The 21,286-nt window shown below is 41.2% G+C and overlaps 1 protein-coding gene across 1 annotated transcript in view; it reads left to right on the top strand.

The window, feature by feature from the left end:
• borcs7 (BLOC-1 related complex subunit 7) overlaps window positions 1-326 on the top strand; it is a 64,681-nt gene extending 64,355 nt beyond the window's left edge. Inside the window, exon 4 of the transcript XR_009797421.1 lies at window positions 296-326. The gene's annotated coding sequence lies outside the window, so the exon portion shown is untranslated. The remainder of the gene's footprint in view (window positions 1-295) is intronic.
• Window positions 327-21,286: the final 20,960 nt, after the last annotated feature.

Below are 21,286 nucleotides of genomic sequence, written 5' to 3'. Positions count from 1 at the left end.
AAACTACGATTAAAATTTCATATCCCTCCATGAATTCTAAGTGGAAGAACTTGGAATATAGTAGTGTGTTCAAATACTTATTTTCTTCACTGTGTGGCCATCCATTTTCTTAGCCAATTATCCTCACAAGGGTCGTGGGGAATGCTGGAACTGTCCCAGCTGTCAATGGGGAGGAGGCGGGGTGCACCCTTAACTGGTTGCCAGCCAATCGCAGGGCACATCGAGACAAACAGCCACACTCAGAATCACACGTAGGGGCAATTTACAGTGTCCAATTAATGTTGCATGTTTTTAGGACATGGGAGGAAACCGGAGTGCCCGGAGGAAACCCACGCAGGCACGGGGAGAACATGCAAACGCCACACAGGCGGGTCTGGAACTGTGAGGCTCAAGCTTTCCAGCCGCTCCACTATGCTGCCCAAAAGACATATGTACAAAGTATTAAAAAATACCACTTGGTATGTTCAATACTTATTCCTTGTGTCATTTCATATTGTTACCCACAACTTAATTTCTGATCTTATGTGTTCTATTATCTTTGTCTAGATAACTTGGGTTTCCTTGCTACATTCTGGTGAAATCATGTACAGTCGAGCCAGGATTTGTACCCCAATGCTCAGAACAGTGAGGCAGATGTGGATGTGCTATCTACCATGCATATACAAACGTGTCGATCCCATTCTTAAGCATCAGAATTTAGGAAGCCTGACTTTAATAAAGAAGAATCCAGCTACCTCATTTCAACCTTCGTGAAAAACTGTACCAACTGTTCCTATCTGTGAAAGGCTGCTGAATAATGAACAATATGATGCTTAGCTGCCCATTGATTCACATGGAATATTGTTTTTGATGGTATACAATTAATTACATTCATCTTCACTGTGGTTCAATGATCAATAATGCTGCCTGCTCCATAGGATTGGTTGGAGAATTCACTGAAAAAGTGGAAAACTGATCCAATGTGGCAAAAGTATGTGCTTGCAGTTTTCAGCTCTGGGAAAGTTACATAGTTCATTTAGATTTTGTTAATATGCATGTACCGTAATTTCTCAAGTATAATGCGTCCTGAAGTATAATGTGCATCCCCAAAGTTGATCTAAAAAAAAAAAAATCAGGAAAACTCTTCTATCAATGTACAATGCGCACCACCAATTTGCTGCTACCCATATGCTTGAAATATTGGGAGTTATCTGTATTTATACTTTATTAAGTTTGTACTTGTATTGTTTTTCAAAAAACTTGGCCAAGACTTCAAAGCAACATCTGGCTCATCTCCAATCTGAAAAATATCCATCGGAGCTAACTTTGGTGACTTAGTCCAGTTCTGGTGCCTCCTGAATTCATGAACAGTGATCCTTTTTTGCTCCCCCATCCTCTGTTCCATCAATGGCGTTTGTTGGGAAACATTTTTTGAATCCCAAGAGTTTTTGTTCTGCAGTGCAGCCTCTCGCCCACCTGATGCCATAGATTTCATATGGCATCAGGTGGCTATCAAAGCAACGTGAGCTCAAACTACGTAGAAACGACGGTAATGGGTGCATAAAAAAAAAAAAAATGACCATTTCAATTGCGTGCACTCTCCTGTTTTTTTTTTTTTTACTGTGCCCATTATGCTCGTACGTTGTTTGCGCTCACATTGTTTTGATATCCACCTGAAGCCATTGAGGCGAGCTATCGTTGTTTCTGACTGCGGCGCTACTTGGCGGTGTCTTCGGCACAAGAGATGACACATTTCTTTTAAAAGCAGCTTCACAACCAGCCATTGTAGTTGACATTTTTTGTCTTGGTTTAAGTTAAAAAAAAAAACAAAGCACGGCAGTCATTTCTGATCTTTGGTTCAGTAGCAACAAACATGCTACGCTAACGATCATACTATTGAAGCTCATAGAGTTCAGGTTTGGGGTGCACATTACCGTAAAAAATATAAATGTGTAACATAAGACATCGAATATCATATTAAAATGTATACGTATACCTTTTTTTTTTTACCACTCTATGTACTTGTATACATCTATACAATGTGATTGTATTTTTTATTTTTCATCCATGCCTAAATATAATGAGCTCTATTAACTTTTTGAAAATATTTATGGAAAAAATTTGTGCATTATGTTTGAGAAATTATGATAGTATGACTACATTTTCCATGTGGGGAAACACTTCACTAATATCTTATTTTAGTTTTTCCAGATTTCTCAGTGCCATGAGGAACATTAGGCCGCAGGACACTAGCAGATAGCTATGATATTGATAGATAGAGAGTGACTTCTGGGTTGTCAAATGGAAAGTTATGGGAATAACACAACCATGCCATTCTAAGTATACAGCAGATTAGAGAGAGAAGAAATGATTTTCTGGATTTTTTTGGGGAGAAAATGTCCACAGTCCCTTTTACAGGATTTTATATCTTCTTTGTTTAATTTTCAGGAGTTCCATTCTGTTTGATGACTTATGTTATTAACATTTTAGGCACATTATCACATAACGTTATCCGGCCTAAATACAGTGGTGGAAACAGGATTGTACTGGGCATTCCAAATTATACTAGAAAAGAACTGAAGTAAAGTAAAGTCAATGGTGCTTATTGGGGGAAGAAGTTAACAGCCTGTCATTTTCAGTAATACTACCAGACAGAGCTGAATTAAAAATCATATAGACCTACTGTTTGTGGTTTCAGAGACAAAAACTAGATGTGTGGAAATATGTCAGTTAAATATTGACTAATTTCAGAGAAGTATGGGTTACTATACAGATGAAACTTGAAAAAAGAACCTTCAAGTGTAGCAAAGTTTCTATTCAGGGATGAAATTCAACCCTGAGCTATGATTAACATTTTAGAAAGCACCTACCGCCTTGTACTAAATATAAAGTAGTCGACTATGTAACATCGTGCTAAAAACATGAGTTCATTCCCTTGACCCTCTTTTCAGTCATGTAAAATGTCCCCTTGCATTTAACACTTTTCTCCCTCTCTTGTTCTTGCTTCATGACTTTTCTTTTGAATTTTTTTAGCCCAGTTCAGAGGAACAAAAGAAACAAATCGCATTGTTCTTTGAGGAATTTTTGCTTGTTTGCTGCTTTTCATGGCCTCTTTTTTGAGGCACCTCCTTATTTAAGGAGCCTAAGAAAGTCAATGGTTTCTTACATCCCACTTTGACAAGTCAGGAGGATACATGCTAATCTCCTTAATCTAGCCTTTCTCTAACACACTGCCATAGAGAGTGAGGGACCACAGAGAGTAATCTTGTCGGAGAAACAATAGGATTAAGGGCCCTACCCTGTGAGCGACAATCATGCATCCACTGACTGATCTGCAAAGCAGGAACCCCGACCACTCTCTAAAATGTGACTTTATTTTCGTTTGGCGGGTCTGACAAGGATTGAGGTGAAGTAGGGGAGGAATGGGTGGGATGTGACATGGGGGAGGTTACTTCTTTGAGGGCCTGTTGGAGGTCTGACAAGCATGTGGGCTTCTGAGCACCAGGGACCCAAAAATGACTGACAGGTGAAGTGTAAGGACTGGGTGTGTGTATTCATGTCGGTCACTCCTTGGAAGATAAGCAACACTGCTGAACCGTCTTCATAATGACCTTTAGAGCTACTTCTGTAAACTTTTCCAGCTTCATTCAAGTCAACAATTTTTAACTTGTTTGACTCCACAAAACTTCTTGAGAGGTTGTGTTTTCTAGTTGCTAGAGAACACTTCCAATTTGTCTCATTGATTGTAGTCCAGATTAGTTTGACGCTGATTAGTTCTCGAAGAATCCAGACTATTCCCTTTCTGCGAATGCTTACATGTTATCCATCCATCCATTTTCTGAGCCACTTATCCTCACGAGGGTCATGGGAGTACTGGAGCCTATCCCAGCTGTAACTGGGCAGGAGGCGGGGCCACTTACGTGTTACTTTTAATAAAAATATAAAAAATATAGACAGTACCTTTTGGAATTACACAGACTCTCTTGGTTTTAGAAGCTCAGATCACATTTTATAACAAAATCATGTAGAAATTTGAGGCATTCCAAAGGGGTCATATACCTTTTCCCACAACTGTAGATAGTTAAGGATTTTTACACCTGCTACCTCAAACATTACTGAGTGAGCATTTTATATACTGTAATTTCTCGAAAATAATTCCTCATGGCACTGAGAAATCTGGAAAAACTAAAATAAAACATTAGTGAAGTGTTTCCCCACATTGAAAATGAAGTCATAATACCAGAATTTCTCAAACATAATATGCAAATTTTCCAAAAATGTTTTCAAAAAGTTAATAGTTAAAAAAATATATATACACAATCATATTGTATTGTTGTATGCAGGTACAAAGAGTGTTAAAAAAAAAGGTATACATATACATTTCGATATATTCGATGTCTTATGTTACACAATTATATATATTACGCTAATGTGCGCCCCCAACCTGAACTGAACTCTATGACCTCCTCGGCGAGCTTGCATTTTACGATTGTGTAGCATGGTTTTTAGCAACAGTATGTTTCATGCCTAGAAAGAGTACCACACATGCATTATTTGCCTTGATGATGCTTGTGGAACAGTATAAAGCAGGTCAGAAGGACCTTAATTGTGTCTTTGTAGACCTAGAGAAAGCCCATGACAAAGTACAAAGAGAGGAACTGTGGTACTGAGTGCGTAAGTCTGGTGTGGCGGAGAAATATGTTAGAATAGTACAGGACATGTATGAGGGCAGCAGAACAGCGGTGAAATGTGCTGTAGATGTGTCAGAAGAATTTAAGGTGGAGGTGGGACTGCATCAGGGATCCACTCTGATCCCATTCCTGTTTGCCGTAGTAATGGATAGGCTGATAGATGAGGTTAGACTGGAATCCCGTTGGACCATGATGTTCGCAGATGATATTGTGATCGGCAGTGTAAGCAAGGCGGAGGAACAATTAGAAAGATGGAGGCACACACTGGAAAGGAGAACAATGAAGATTAACCGAAGTAAAACAGAATATATGTGCATGAATGAGAGGAGCGGAGGGGGAAAAGTGAAGCTCCAGGGAGTAGAGATAGCAAGGGTGGATGAGTGTGTCCTGTTGCCTGTCCCAAGATTATATTACAGATACATCAGCATGTGCACAATGATTATTATTAATGATTGTTGTACAGACAGTTTTTTGAAAAAAAAAGTTCAAACTTAACAAAAAATATATATATATACATAATTCCCAATATTTTGAGCATACAGGTAGCAGCATTTTCTGAGCTGCTTATCGTCACAAAGGTCACGGGGGTGCTGGGGCTAATCCAAGCTGTCATAGGGAAGGAGGCAGTGTATACCCAAAACTGTTTACCAGCCAATCACAGGGCACATGGAAAAAGACAATGGTCGCACTCACAGTCAAACAAAGGAAACTTAGAGTCTTCAATTGATGCATGTTTTTGGGATGTGGTAGAAAACCAGAGTGCCCGGCGAAAACCCACACAGGCACAGGGAGAACATGAAAACTCTACACAGGCAGGGGCCAATGCTCTGTATACACGCACACACACACACACAGGCACACCCACGCTCACACACAGACACACACACCAACACACACGAAGGTCATTCAATAAATAAGGTGAATTTTTTGTTATAATGAGTTCTAATACAGACAGAGGCTTACTTTTTTTTATATTTCTTTTTTAATTCTTTTTCACATGGATTTAATTTCTTTTGGAGATTAAAAAAAAAAAAAAAACCCTGAAAGACCAAGAAGCATGCTCCAGGATTAAACAGTGGTCAGTTATCAAGTTTTTGGTTGCTGAAGGGAGCAAACCAGTTGAAATTCATTTGAGAATGTCAACTGTTTACGGTGCCACATGTTTCAGCTGAAAATATCTTGACAAGTGGGCTAAATTGTTTAAAGAAAGAAGGAGTAATGTGGAGGATGAAGACGGGCCCGGGGGCCTACAAAGTCAAGTCTCCTGAGGTGATTGAATCAGTCAATGACCTCATTCAGTCTGACAGTAGGGTGATAGTCGATGACATTGCAAGGACTTTGAGCTTACTTGTTGGGACAGCACACAAAATTGTCCATGATAACCTTGGCTACTCACTACAGTTGCCAAGGTTTCCCCTGGAGTAGGTTATGACCTGGGGTGTCAAAAACATGGAAAATGCAGCCCTACGGGGGCAAACAGTGCAATCTGTAGGCCGGTCCCAAGCCCGGATAAATAGGGAGGGTTGCGTCAGGAAGGGCATCCGGCATAAAAACTGTGCCAAACAAATATGAGGGTTCATCTAAAGAATCCCATACCGGATCGGTCGTGGCCCGGGTTAACAACGCCCGCCCCCGGCACTGCTAACCTGCAGGTCGTCGGTGGAAATTCAGCTACTGTGGGTCGAAGAAAAAGAAGAGGAGGAAACCAGATCCATTGTCAGAAGAAAAAAGAGGAATGCACAGAGCCTACAACTGAGTGTAGGGACTTTGAATGTTGGAACTATGACAGGAAAAGCTCAGGAGTTGGTTGACATGATGATTAGGAGAAAGGTTGATATTCTGTGAATCCAAGAGAGCAGGTGGAAGGTAGTAAGGCTAGAAGTTTAGGAGCAGGGTTTAAATTATTCTACCACGGAGTTGATGGGAAAAGAAATGGAGTAGGGGTTATTTTAAAGGACGAGCTGGCTAAGAATGTCTTGGAGGTGAAAAGAGTATCAGACCGACTGATAAGGCTGAAATTTGAGGGTGTTATGCATAATGTGATTAGTGGCTATGCCCCACAGGTAGGATGTAACCTAGAATTAAAAGAGAAATTCTGGAAGGAACTAGATAAAGTAGTTCTGAGCATCCCAGACAAAGAGAGAGTTGTTTGGTGCAGATTGTAATGGACATATTGGTAAAGGAAACAGGGGAGATGAAGAAGTGATGGGCAAGTACGGCAGCCAGGAAAGGAACTTTGAGGGATAGATGGTGCTGGACTTTGCAAAAAGGATGGAGATGGCTGTAGTGAACACTTATTTCCAGAAGAGGGAGGAACATATAGTGACCTACAAGAGCGGAGGTAGAAGCACGCAGGTGGATTATATTTTGTGCAGACAATGTCATCTGAAGGACATTACTGACTGTAAAGTAGTGGTAGGGGAGAGTGTAGCTCAACAGCATAGGGTGGTAGTGTGTAGGATGACTCTGGTGGTGGGTAGGAAGATTAAGAAGACAAAGGTAGAGCAGAGAACCATGTGGTGGAAGCTGAGAAAGGAAGAATTTTGTGCAGCCTTCCGGAAAGAGGTGAGACAGGCTCTCGATGGACATCAGAAGCTCCCGGAAGACTGGACTACAATAGCCAAGGTAATCAGAGAGACAGGCAGGAGAGTACTTGGTGTGTCTTTTGGTAGGAAAGGGGAGAAGGAGACTTGGTGGTGGAACCCCAAAATATAAGGAAAGAGATTAGCGAAGAAGAAGTGGGATACTGAGAGGACTGAGGAGAGGTGAAAAGAGTACATCGAGATGCGACATAGGGAAAAGGTAGAGGTGGCAAAGGCTAAACAAGAGGCATATGAAGACATGTACACCCGGTTGGACACGAAAGAAGGCGAAAATGATCTCTACAGGTTGGCCAGGGTTAGGGTTAGGGTTAGGGTTAAGTCGTCCCCAGTGTCCTATATACACCGGGGCCAATCAGCCAGCATGAGGCGCAGGTGTGTGCCTCCCAATCAGCACGACTGCGTGGGCACCAGCGCAGCCAGGGCTAGACCGGTAGAATCATGACAGGCTTGGGTGTATGCGAAGCTGTCGCGGCACCTGCTGGATCCTGACTGGCGCCGGCTCCACTGGATTGGGGTGCGAACCGGGGAAATACCTCCTGCAGCTGGCGGGTAACCATATGGAGGTCTCCTTCAAGTTCGGCGAGATGTCGACCTTGGAGCACCGGATCTGAGTTGGCTGGGTCCATGTTATGGCCAGATCGTTCTGTCATGGCCAGAACTCAGGGCTAAACCCAAATGCACGACTCACGAGGCTGGGGAGCAGTTAGGAAAGTGCCTTTATTCAATTTGACGTCAGAACACAGGCAAGCAATCCACAGAGGCAGCAGTAGCAGAATCGGCAGGTGGAAGAAACAGGTCAGGAACACGGCTGGGTTTGGTACACAGGGTAGCAAGAGCATGGAAAAGGAGTTGCAGGAACATGACATAGGTACAATGATCTGGCAAAGACCATACCGCACGCATGGCAATATATACATGAGCTCTGATTACTGGGACGAGGCACCGGTGTGTGTATCTGCTGAATGAGGCAGGTGTGCACCGTATCATTGTCCGGCACACCCGTGACAGTACCGGCACGGCCATGACAACCATCATACCAATCCCAAAACAGCAGAAGTCTCAGGTCTTAGTGACTACAGGCCCTTTGCCTTGACATCTGTGGTCATGAAGTCATTTGAGTGCCTTGTCCCAGGTTTCCAACTGGACCCACTGCCGTTTGCCTATTGAGCAAATAGGTCTGCGGATGATGCCATCAAAATGGGTCTGCTCTTCATCCTTGAACATCTCGACAGTGTGGGAACCTATGTGAGGATCCTGTTCATGGACTTCAGCTCTACGTTCAACACCATCATACCTGAACTCCTCTCCTTCAAACATCTCCAGCTAAGCATCTCAGTGCTATCTCCCAGTGAATCTACAACTTTCTGATTGGGAGGACACTGCAGGTGAGGTTGAGGGACACCACCTCATCCACACATTAACCGCGGCACCTTAAGGTTGTCTCCTCTCCTCTCTACTCTTCTTGCTCTACACAAACGACGGCACCTCAAGGCACCCGGCTGTCAAACTCCTGAAGTTTGCAGATGAGACCACAGTAAAGCTGCATCAAAGATGGCTACGAGTCTGCGTATCGACAGGAAGTGTCGATAATGGAGCTTTGGTGTGGCCAACACAACCTGACATGAAGCACCCTCAACACTCTAGAGATGATTGCTGACTTCAGGGGGCATCCTTCACCACAGCTGCCCCTGATGCTGTCCAACTGTCTTGTGTCAATCGTTGAGACCTTCACCTTCTTGGGAATTGCAGTCTGACAGGACCTGAAGTGGGGGACAAACATCAACTCCATCCTTAAAAAAGCCCAGCAAAGGATGCACTTCTTGCGTCTTCTCAGGAAGCACATTCTGTCACAAGACGTGCTAAGACACTTCTACACAGCAGTCAATCAATAAGTACTGTGTGCCTATATCAGAGTCTGGTTTGGGGCTGCCACAAAAAAGACAAATTCCAACTGCAATGGACAATCAAAATCGCTGAACGGATTGTCGGCACAACCTACCCACCTACCCAACTCGGTCCAGAGTGGGCATGATCCTTTTGGATCCTGCACATCCTGGCCACCTGTTCTTACAGCTCCTTCTGTTAGGAAGGTGCAAACACAACACTAAGATACAAGATGGTCAACGGTGTGGAAAGGACAATGTGCAAAACAAGGAAATGGGTGGGAAAAGGGAAGTTGCTGGTTGAGGCTTCGATGATGTGTAATTAATCAGCTCATGGGGTAAAGCCACTTGTGCTGTCATTGGTCAATGTCGCATCTGAAACCACTCAAGTGCCTTGTATCAAAGTGTCATTCCGCAATATGCCAAAAACGGGCTTTATTTTTCTTTGTCTTATTTTTATGAAAAAATACCCGCGAAGCACTGGAGCTGCAAAATGTGAAGTATGAAGTAGCAAGGGAACCTTGTATAGTTAGAGTCACAACCCTTGCCCTACATATTTCTTTTCCTGTCCTAAACTGATCCTGTCCTTCCTTCACGGGGTGCAGTGCTAAAGCCCCAGGCATATCTACATTTAATATTGCTTTTTTGTAGATATGCATTTATTTATTGATTGATTTATTTATTTTTATTATATTTTATTTCACTTTCTATTTAAAACCAATGGTTTGTCTTTTGTTTTTGTTTTCTTCTTCTTTCAATAAACCAATTATAATATATGTAGTTTTTAAATCACAGACGAAGCCTTGAAAATCCAATGTAACAATATACAGTGACTTCTGGCAGAATAGGGATATAGATCTTCGATTTTGTTCTTCCTGACACCTAAGCAGGGCAAAAAAAAAAAAAAGTAGCACTACCTGATGGAAGGAGCTGGAAAACATGGTGACCAGTATGTGAAGGCTCAAAGAGGATTTTGCTTGCTCTTGTCTTAGTTCTGGTAGTGTGCAAGTGCTCCGGGGTGACTAAAGGGGTACCAACAAGCCCCAGTAAGTACAACCTCTACTGGTCTTTTTGAGGAAGGAGTTGATGTTAGTCTCCCATCCCAGGCCATATAGACTGTAATTCCCTGGAACTTGAAGGCTGACATAAGAGTTGGATGGCGTGAAGCCCAGCTGTAGCAACAGATGCCTCCTGAAGTCCACGATCATATCTACAGTCCTTTGTGCATTCGGCTCCAGCTGCACCACAGCTCCAGCCTTCCTAGTTCCTGTTGATACGAGGACTTTTCATTGCAAATTTCAGCAGTTTGACAGTTGTGCGGGTCAGGGTGCAGTCATTGATGTAACAAGAGAAGAACAGCAGAGAGACCAGACAACTTTGGGGTGCCCGTGTACTGATGGTGTGTGTCGATGTCAGGTTCACCAATCAGACATTCATTAAACAGGACAAAAAAGGAAGCAAAGTCACCAGTTCAAGTCTCGTGAGGAGAGAGGAGAGGAACTGTCTCGTACAATTCACCACTGCACTCTCTGATTATCCTCTCCTCAGCACCTCTATTTATTTAGTTTTAAGATGCCCCTTATTTACATGGATGTTACAAAAAGGAGACGACAAGCAAAACAGTTTGAAACAAGGTGTACATGTTTGTTCATGTGCGTGTGCATGTGTGGAAGATTGCTGAATACATGTGTGGTACTCATTTCTTTAACAGGCAGGAGTTCTAACAGTTCTGATGATTAGATGTTTTTGTTCTTGCTATCTCCTGCTAGGAGGCTGCCACGTTATCTAGGATAGAGCAAAGCATTTCTTTATTGGAAGCAAATGTATGATAATTATGATCACAATTATTCCTACATTTCCCCCGTGTTTATCCTACATTTGCTACCACGTTTTCTAGAGGAGAGTAAAACATTCTTCATTGCAGGCAGAGACAGTAACTGAATTGGAGCAGAGCAAAGCATTTGTTCATTCCAGGCAGAGAAAGTAACTGAATTGGAGCAGAGCAAAACATTTCTTCGTTGCTGGCAGAAACAGTAACTGAATTGGAACAGAGCAAAGCATTTCTTCATTGCAGGCAGAAACAGTAACTGAATTGGAGCAGAGCAAAGCATTTCTTCATTGCAGTCAGAAGCAGTTACTTAATACTATTGACAATTATTTCTACATTATCCTCCTGTTTATCCTACATTTGCTCAAATCCTTAAATCATCTAATAGATCACACTTTCGACTTACAGTCGGAGGAAAATATAGCACTAATTACTTGTAACCTTCTGGATCAGAGAACAGGTCTGGAAGAGAAGTCATAATGTCATCATCGTGGTCAACAATATCACTGTCATTACTCTGTTGTGCCAATAGTGGATATATTTCTGCCAATTTTGAATTTGTCGTGGCAATAGCAGTGGTTATAAGTTGGTGAAGTGATGCCTTTATGCAGGGAATACAACAACATCCACACAATGCAAGAATAGCTGCAAACAGCGATAGAAACTAGGACAGAGAACGCCAAATTTTTAGATTTGCCAAACTTTTTTTTTTTTTTTTCCCACCACTCAGACCTGGCTGATGTGTTTACACCAGAGTGCTCCTTCATCTTGTGGTTCAGGGTGGGGAGGCCTTGAATGGCCCTTGTGCGTGACCCATCAGGTGCTGTGATATTTGGAATAAACAACACTGGTCACCGAACATTGAGCAGTCGCCACCCTTCTCGGCCGGGAGCATGTCGCCCGCTATGCTATTCTGGAACGTCATGAGTGAGGTTGCAGCTGGTTGATCCCTTATGGCAATAAAGCATGCTTCTGTATAATTACCTAGTTTCTGTACATTGTAATGTATGTAGTTGATTCTGTCAACGTTTTTATTTAGAGTTATCCATAACAAGATGGATTCCCATCCTGCAACAATCTCGTGAACCAATTTATACTCACCTGGTATGCAGCTGGGATGCCATTTGCATCAATGTATGTCAGATCTCCATCTTTCCAAGAGGACCTTCGCCTTCGGGAGAACACAAGGGGAGGTCCAAAGATGGATGCGGCCAATTGTATATCCTCTGCTTTGGATGGAAACACAGTCACAGATAAGAACAGTGATACCAGTGTACACGTTCCTGGTGCATTTATCAGTGTGTCATACAACTTTTGACCAACACACCACCACAACAAATCGCTTCATGGGAGCAGTGGGGGAGTTTGCAGATGGATATCATGCCACCATGTTTTGTTGAGACTTCCCACCTTAAAATCTGTCCCTGTAAAGCACAGGAGAAATTAGCCAATGCAACATTAGTAGAAAATATCCGTTTATCATTTACTGCCTTAGTTGTTGGATAAACACTTTTCCATTTCTGACAAGTGGCTCCAGCTCTCTCTCTGAATAAATGCAGAAAGGTTGCATCAGGAAAGGCATATGGCGTAAAAAAATTAAAAAGACAGTTACTGCTGCACCACCATGACAATGGCACAAAATGGCTTTACACATCAATGCTGATAAAATTCCCAATTTGTTTCTAGTCCTATCAAATTGATGCATGTGAAATTTCCTAGTGACACGCCATTAGAAAACAGTTTTTTTTTGTTTTTCAAGAGAAGTTAATGGATACACAGAATCCCCCAACTTTTTTTTTTTTTTTTTTGGGGGGGGTGGGACCTTGAGTGGTTCCCACAGGTAAACTCGAACAAAAAAATGAAAATAACGGGGAGCGTTTTCATCCAACATACAACAGTAAAATTCAACTGTTTAGTTGCCATTATGACAGCAGTCTCACTCCCATGTGTAACCGGACTATAGCGACCTTGGCAGTGGGAGTGAGAACAGCTATCTTACAAGTGGCCAATAAAAACAAATTAGTTTTGTTTGTGTTAACAATGGTTACAAACGCAATAACTTTCTTACAATCAACAAATGAACTCAAGTACCCCTTTATGCAATTTTTTAAGCTGTTTGGGGTTGTTCATAACTCCTGAAAGGGACCCACTTGTGTGAGGTTTTTCTCTTCATCGTCATTCGTCTACCTCTAATTGTGTGGAAAATATTGGTAATTTGTATGGTCTCCCAAACAGTGTTTTGAATGGAATGAGACTCTCGCGTGCTTGTAATGTATGTATAGTTTGACTAAATCTATCATTGTGTCCAAATTGCCCCTACGTGTGATTCTGAGTGCAGCTGTTTGTTTCCAAGTGCCCTGCGATTGGCTGGCAACCAGGTCAGGGTGTACCTTGCCTCCTGCCCGTTGACAGCTGGGATAGGCTCCAGCCCCCCCCCCCCCCCGCGACCCTTGTGAGGATAAGCGGCTAAGAAAATGGATGGAGGGATGAATAGATGTGTAGCTTGAGGAAACTGACCATGTTTTGGATGCACATTCCCTTGTGGATTATGTCGCACACAGATCAAACAAGCCTGACAAAAAAAGTTTTTTTGCATTCAAGTTAAATCCATGGATCATGGAATACATTTGGACCAGGGCTCCCATTCCCCCTGTTGAGACCTGAGACTTCCTATGGCTCAAGATTGCCGCCCACTTAAAAAATGTTTTTGGGAGAATTTATTTTTTTTTGTATCTGTGCTGACATAATTCCCATTTTGTAATGTAGTACCTTATTTTTTTCCACATTTTTAGTTCTGCTGGTAAGCTTTGTTGTTCCATTTTGTTTAACACATCATCTGAAAGTACGCCTTTGTTTGTTGCATGGTCAGCAAATCCCATAAAGGTTTTGGCTGCTGCCTCTTTTGCTGTTTTATCTGAAAATCCATTTCCTTATGATTTTTTGTCTGTATTTGATGTGTGTACTGCACATTTACATATGGCTATTTCTTTTGGTAATTGAACTGCTATGAGCAAATTTTGTAGTAGCTCTGCGTGTGTCACTGTGTTCCCTGTAGTTGTCGCTATTCCTCTATTTTTCCAGTATTGTCTATGTAGATTGTGATACCGCCGTGAATACAGCAGCATCTGGTATCAGATTGCTTAAGACTGTCCAATAATATATTGTCTGTCCAGTTGAGTCGTCCCAATCCAAATCTGGTTCTTTTTCTGTCCAATCAGGAACATTTCGTACTATCAAAACAAATTGTCCCAAACTCTCCCACTCCTGTTGTAATGACGTGTGTGGTGGTGTCCATTCCTTGTGTAGTGCATTTAGTTTGTCAGTCAGTCTTGTTCCTGTCACCATGACTGATATACCCTCTGAGTACAGATAATCATGATTTTGTCTGGTGTGGGCTGCTATAAGTTTATCTTATACTACATATTCACATGCAATGAGTCACTTCCTACGCCATTTTGTGGTTGTTCAATCACGTCTTGGGATGTTTGCAGCAAGAAATCTCCTGTTCTTGTGGGAGGTTTGTTTGGAATATCTAAGGTGTAATAATAGAGCACTGGATTCCTATTTTGTAAGATATTTAACTGTCCTTCCAGTAATTCCTTTTTTTTCTTTTTACTTCTATTTTTCCTGTCAGAGAGGGAATTAAGCCCAGTCCTAGTTTCAGCAAGCCATCTCTTCCCAAGAAACGTACGGGGCAAAATAAAAAGTTGCATTTTGGGAGCATGAGTTGTGACATTTTCGATGGGGACATGGCTGCTCTCTTCCTCATCTGCGGCCACAATTATTAAATGTTTCGCATAAAGCTCCATAAATTTCTCCTTCCTCTGTCAGAAATGTGTCAACTTTCTTTTTTCTCATTTTGTAGCACTCTTTCTGCGTGTAGTGCTTGTTTAACGTACTGTTACAGGCTGCCAGTCTGTTTCTCACCCCAATGTTATTCAATCCATTGTTTTGTAGGATTATTTAAATTTGCATGAAGATCATTTTTTAATTGCCCTTGATACACACTCCCTGGAGTGTGAACTTCAGGAATGCCACTGTGTGCTTCAAAACATGCAGTCATTCCAATTCTATATTCTTCAAATGGTTCATTGTTATTTTATTTTGCTCTTACAATGGCAGAACAATTTGCTTTTTTTTCTAAATCTAACAGAGCTGCACGATATTAACCCTCAAACTCCCTGCTGCTGTGAGAAAGTACTTTGCTGTCATCCAAATTTATTGTACTTCCACACCATTTAAGTGGTAAGATTTTCTCAAGTCTTGTGTTCCCTGGACGAATTATGTTAAATCAACTTCATGAGATGTGATACCTTTTATGGCCGTTTTCACATCATCTTGAGTCCAGCTTTTGTTGTTGTTGTTGTTTAGTTTTTTTGTGTGTGTTGAGCTGGCCAGCAAAGTCAAATTGGGTTATCCACAAATTTAGATGTTTTATTTTAGTAGGACATTCGCTTTCTAAAAACTTCTAGTCCTTACACATTATTATTTTATGTATTTTTTTCAGATGTTCTGTTTCAACTATTTTACCATTTATAAACTATTTTGCTATTTGTTTTTCCCCTGTCCCCTTTTTTTTGTTGTTGTTTGTTGTTGAGGTAATTCTCAAGCTTCTACCACAAGTGGCGGAGAATTCTTACCGCTGCATCCTCAAACAGTTGTCAATCAATTTCCTGTTCAAATGAGGTAGCGAATGTCCACTCACACTTTTACACACGCACACGTTTCACGGAGCTCAAGTACAGGACACACTTTGCCCTTTTCTCAGTTTTATAGACTAATTAGTCTACTCGATAGTGACTAGTATTGTCAAGGTTTGGTTCTGTCGCAGTCACCCAGAAGTGCATTGACTCATTCCTGATGAGTGTGGAAGTTTCCTACTCACCAGAGATGTCTTCACTTCCTTCGGCTTCTCGTCAACCCTCAGCCTCCAGGCGCAAAGTCGAGGCCCAGTCCCGGAAAGGGTCTCAAGTCCCGTGGCCACGGTCTTTGCGTGGACGTCGACTCGGCCCCTGGAAACCTCAGGTATCTTGAGATCTGGCTCAAGGACCAAGTAAATGTCAGGTTCACCAATCAGACATTCATTAAACAGGACAAAAAAGGAAGCAAAGACACCAGTTCAAGTCTCGCAAGGAGAGAGGAGAGGAACTGTCTCGTACAATTTACCACTGCACTCTCTGGTTATCCTCTCCTCAGCACCTCTATTTATTTAGTTTTTAGACGCCCCTTATTTACATGGATGTTACAAAAAGGAGACGACAAGCAAAACAGTTTGAAACAAGGTGTACATGTTTGTTCATGTGCGTGTGCATGAGTGGAAGATTGCTGAATACATGTGTGGTCATCATTTTTTTAACAGGCAGCAGCTCTAACAGTTCTGATGATTAGACATTTTTGTTCTTGCTATCTCCTGCTAGGAGGCTGCCACGTTATCTAGAGCAGAGCAAAGCATTTCTTTATTGGAAGGAGATGTATGATAATTATGATCACAATTATTCCTACAAAAATCTTGAGGTAATAAAAAACTGGCCACCCCTGATTTACAATAACAGTTTGATAAGAGCAGATTCTGTCATGTGATAAGTTCAGAAACCTGATTGAAATGTCAAAAAGTCCATTTACATTCAAGAAATTGCTGAGTTGATTAAAAACAATTTCTCAACAATTTTAGCTATGAAAGGGAGATTAGAGATGGGTCTATAGAGCTCGTGCACCTGACGTCAGCATTTCATGGCACCATATTGCTGGTCAAAAAGAGCTGCTCAACAGTGTGGGGGACATTGAACCGGAGCAGAATATTCACAATGCCCGACACAAGTGCTGTTTGTTGTTACAACAGACAAGACAGATATTCAAAGAGGTCATTCTATAGAAAACCACCTGAAAAAACAGAAAAGATCGATGGATTTCAGAAATTAAACGTGATGGATGGTGCCCAACAAAATACACATGACTGTGTAGTGATCACTTCATTTCAGGCAGGAATTATTCTTTTGAATCTCAAATTCCCAAGAAGTATTTATAATCCCAATTTGGCTCATTTGAGAACAATGTGTTTCCCAGGCATACAGAGAGTTGAGAATGGGTATTTTGTAATTGACATGGTTGTTAAGATGAGAGTGGTGTTGAAGAAATGTGAAGATTTGAAAATCAGGAAATAATCTGCGAGGGACAAATAGTGGAAGACTTCCAAATAGAAAAATGTAGCGAAAACATTCTTTAAGAAGAGGCAGGAACATGGTGTGACCAACAGCACAAAGGTACCATAGATACACAGTAGGCTGCATCCTGTGAAGACAATGTAATCTGAAGTTGATCAGTGATTTCAAATAAATGGCAGGGGAAAGTGTAGCTAGACAGCATAGTGTGGTGCTATGTAAGATGAATCTGGTGGTGAGGAAGATGAAGACAAAGGCTGAGCAATGAATAATTAGGTGGAAGTTTAGAAAGGAAGAGTATTGTGCAACTTCATAAGGCAAGGTTAGAGTTTTCCCCTTCTAGTGCCAGTGACCTCAGAACTGTGAGGACAACATTTTCCGGCTGCCCCACTATGCCGCCAGCAAATAATCATGAACTTGGAATTTTATGGCTGCGACACATTCCAAAAAAGCTGTGGCAGGGTCATATTAATCACTGTGTTACATCACCTATTTTTTAAACAACATTCAATAAACATTTGGGAGCTGAGGACAGTAATTGTTGAAGCTTTGGAGGTGGAATTCTGTCCCATTCTTGCTTGGTGTACAGCTTTAGCTTTTGTGCATGTGTAAAAGTGTGAGTGGAGGTTCGCTACCTCATTTGAACAGGAAATTGAGTGACAACTGTTTGAGGATGCAGAGGTAAGAATTCTCCGCCACTTGTGGTAGAAGCTTGAGAATTACCTCAAACAGAACGTAATTGTCACCCTGTTCAGGGGGAAGTCAGTATTGTCACCCTAGGTGAACCTCTGACTTCAACAGGGGAAAAACAAATGGAAAAATAGTTGATAAATACCAAAATAGTTGAAACAGAACTTTTGGAAAAAAATTAATGTGTAAGGACTAGAGGTTTGTAGAAAGCCAATGTCCTACTAAAATAAAACATCTAAATTTCTGGATAACACAATATGACTTTGCTGGCCAGCTCAACATACACGCAAAAAATATATATAGTTAATGTGCAGGATAAAATAAGAGAAACGCACACGAACACACACTCAAAACAACAACAAAAAAAAACTGGACTCAAGATGATGTGAAAACGGTCATAAAAGGTATCACATCTCATAAAGTTGATGTAACATAATTCGTCCAGGGAACGGAAGATTTGAGAAAATCTTACCACTTAAATAGTGTGGAAATACAACAAATTTGGATGACAGCAAAGTACTAAAGCAGCAGGGAGTTCAAGGGTTAATATTGCGCACTTCTGCTAGATTTAGACAAAAAGCACATTTTCTGCCATTGGAAGAGCAAAATAAAACAACAATGAACCATTTGAAGAACATAAAATTGGAATGACTGCATATTTTAAAGCAAACAGTGGCATTCCTGAAGCTCACACCCCAGGGAGTGTGTATCAAGGGCAATTAAAAAATGCTCTTCATGCAATTTCAAATAATCCTACAAAACAATGGATTGAAAAACATTGGGTTGATAAACCGACTGGCAATAACCAAGCACTACACCCAGAAATAGTGCTAAAAATTGAGAAAAAGAAAGTTGACACCTTTCTGACAGAGGAAGGAGAAATTTATGGAGCTTCATGCGAAATATTTATAATATTTGTGGGCGCAGATATGGAAGAGGCAGGGGAAGAATAATGGGGTGGGGATGCACATTTGATCAAAAAGAAATTATTTGTTCGTGTTGTGGAGAAAAATATCATATTTCATGTGACTGCCCAAAAGACAAAACACCCATCACCGCATAACTAGAGCAGCTATCTCCCCATCAAAAATGTCACATGTTACACAATGTCTGTTTTGGATGCCGTCTCCTTTTTGTAACATCCATGTAAATAAGGACCGTCTTAAAACTAAATAAATAGAGGTGCTGAGGAGAGGATAATCAGAGAGTGCATTGGTGAATTGTTCGAGACAGTTCCTCTCCTCTCTCCTCGCGAGACTTGAACTGGTGGTTTTGCTTCCTTTTTTGTCCTGTTTAATGAATGTCTGATTGGTGAACCTGACATTTACTTGGTCCTTCGAGCCGATTCTCAAGATACCTGAGGTTTCCAGGGGCCGACGATGTCCAGGCAAAGGCCGTGGCCACGGGACTTGAGACCCTTTCCGGGACTGGGCCTCGACTTTGCGCCTGGAGGCTGAGGGTTGACGAGAAGCCGAAGGAAGTGAAGACATCTCTGGTGAGTAGGAAACTCCCACACTCATGAGGAATGAGTCAATGCGCGTCTGGGTGACTGCGACAGAACCAAACCTCGACAATACTAGTCACTATCGAGTAGACTAATTAGTCTATAAAACTGAGAAAAGGGCAAAGTGTGTCCTGTACTTGAGCTCCGCGAAACGTGTGCATGTGTAAAAGTGTGAGTGGACGTTCGCTACTTCATTTGAACAGGAAACTGATTGACAACTGTTTGAGGATGCAGCGGCAAGAATTCTCCGCCACTTGTGGTAGAAGCTTGAGAATTACCTCAACAACAAACAGCAACAAACAAAAAAAAAGGGAGAGGGGAAAAACAAATAGCAAAATAGTTTATAAATGGTAAAATAGTTGAAACAGAACATCTGAAAAAAATACATAAAATAATAATGTGTAAGGACTAGAAGTTTTTAGAAAGCGAATGTCCTACTAAAATAAAACATCTAAATTTGTGGATAACCCAATTTGACTTTGCTGGCCAGCTCAACACACACAAAAAAACTAAACAACAACAACAACAAAAGCTGGACTCAAGATGATGTGAAAACGGCCATAAAAGGTATCACATCTCATGAAGTTGATTTAACATAATTCGTCCAGGGAACGCAAGACTTGAGAAAATCTTACCACTTAAATGGTGTGGAAGTACAATAAATTTGGATGATAGCAAAGTACTTTCTCACAGCAGCAGGGAGTTTGAGGGTTAATATTGTGCAGCTCTGCTAGATTTAGAAAAAAAAGCAAATTGTTCTGCCATTGTAAGAGCAAAATAAAATAACAATGAACCATTTGAAGAATATAGGATTGGAATGACTGCATGTTTTGAAGCACACAGTGGCATTCCTGAAGTTCACACTCCAGGGAGTGTGTATCAAGGGCAATTAAAAAATGCTCTTCATGCAAATTTAAATAATCCTACAAAACAATGGATTGAAAAACATTGGGTTGATAAACCGACTGGCAATAACCAAGCACTACACCCAGAAATAGTGCTAAAAATTGAGAAAAAGAAAGTTGACACCTTTCTGACAGAGGAAGGAGAAATTTATGGAGCTTCATGCGAAATATTTATAATATTTGTGAAAAACTAAATGCATTACACAAGGAATGGACACCACCACACACGTCATTACAAACTTAACAGGAGTGGAAGAGTTTGGGACAATTTGTATTGATAGTACGAAATTTTCCTGATTGGACGGAAAAAGAACCAAATTTGGATTGGGACGACTGAACTGTACAGACAATATCTTATTGGACAGTCTTAAAACAATCTGAGACCCGATGCTGCTGTATTCATGGTGGTATCACAATCTACACAGACAATACTGGAAAAATAGAGGAATAGTGACTAGTGCAGGGAACAAAGTGACACATGCAGAGCTACTACAAAATTTGCACATAGCAGTTCAATTACCAAAAGAAATAGCCATATGTAAATGTGCAGTACACACATCAAATACAGACAAAAAATCATTAGGAAATGGATTAACAGATAAAACAGCAAAAGAAGTAGCAGTCAAAACCTTTATGGGATTAACTGACCATGCAACAAACGAAGACATACTTTCAGATGATGTGTTAAACAAAATGCAACAACAAAGCTGACCAGCAGAACTAAAACTGTGGAAAAAATAAGGTGCTACATTACAAAATGGGAATTATGTCAGCACAGATACAAAAAAAAAAAAAAAAAATCTACCAAAAACATTTTTTAAGTGGGCGGAAATCTTGAGCCATGGGAAGTCTCAGGTCTCAACAGGGGGAATTGTAGCCCTGGTAAAAAGGCATTACATGATCCATGGATTTAACTTGTATGCAAAAAAAATTCGGAGGGCTTGTTTGACCTGTGCACGACATAATCCACAAGGGAATGTGCATCTAAAACGTGGTCATTTTCCCCAAACTTCACATCCATCCACCCCTCCATCCATTTTCTTAG

The sequence above is a fragment of the Syngnathoides biaculeatus genome, chromosome 12, assembly GCF_019802595.1.
Source record: "Syngnathoides biaculeatus isolate LvHL_M chromosome 12, ASM1980259v1, whole genome shotgun sequence".
NCBI lineage: Eukaryota > Metazoa > Chordata > Actinopteri > Syngnathiformes > Syngnathidae > Syngnathoides > Syngnathoides biaculeatus.
Note: the sequence above shows the minus strand (reverse complement) of the source record. Positions and strands in the feature narration are given on the sequence as shown.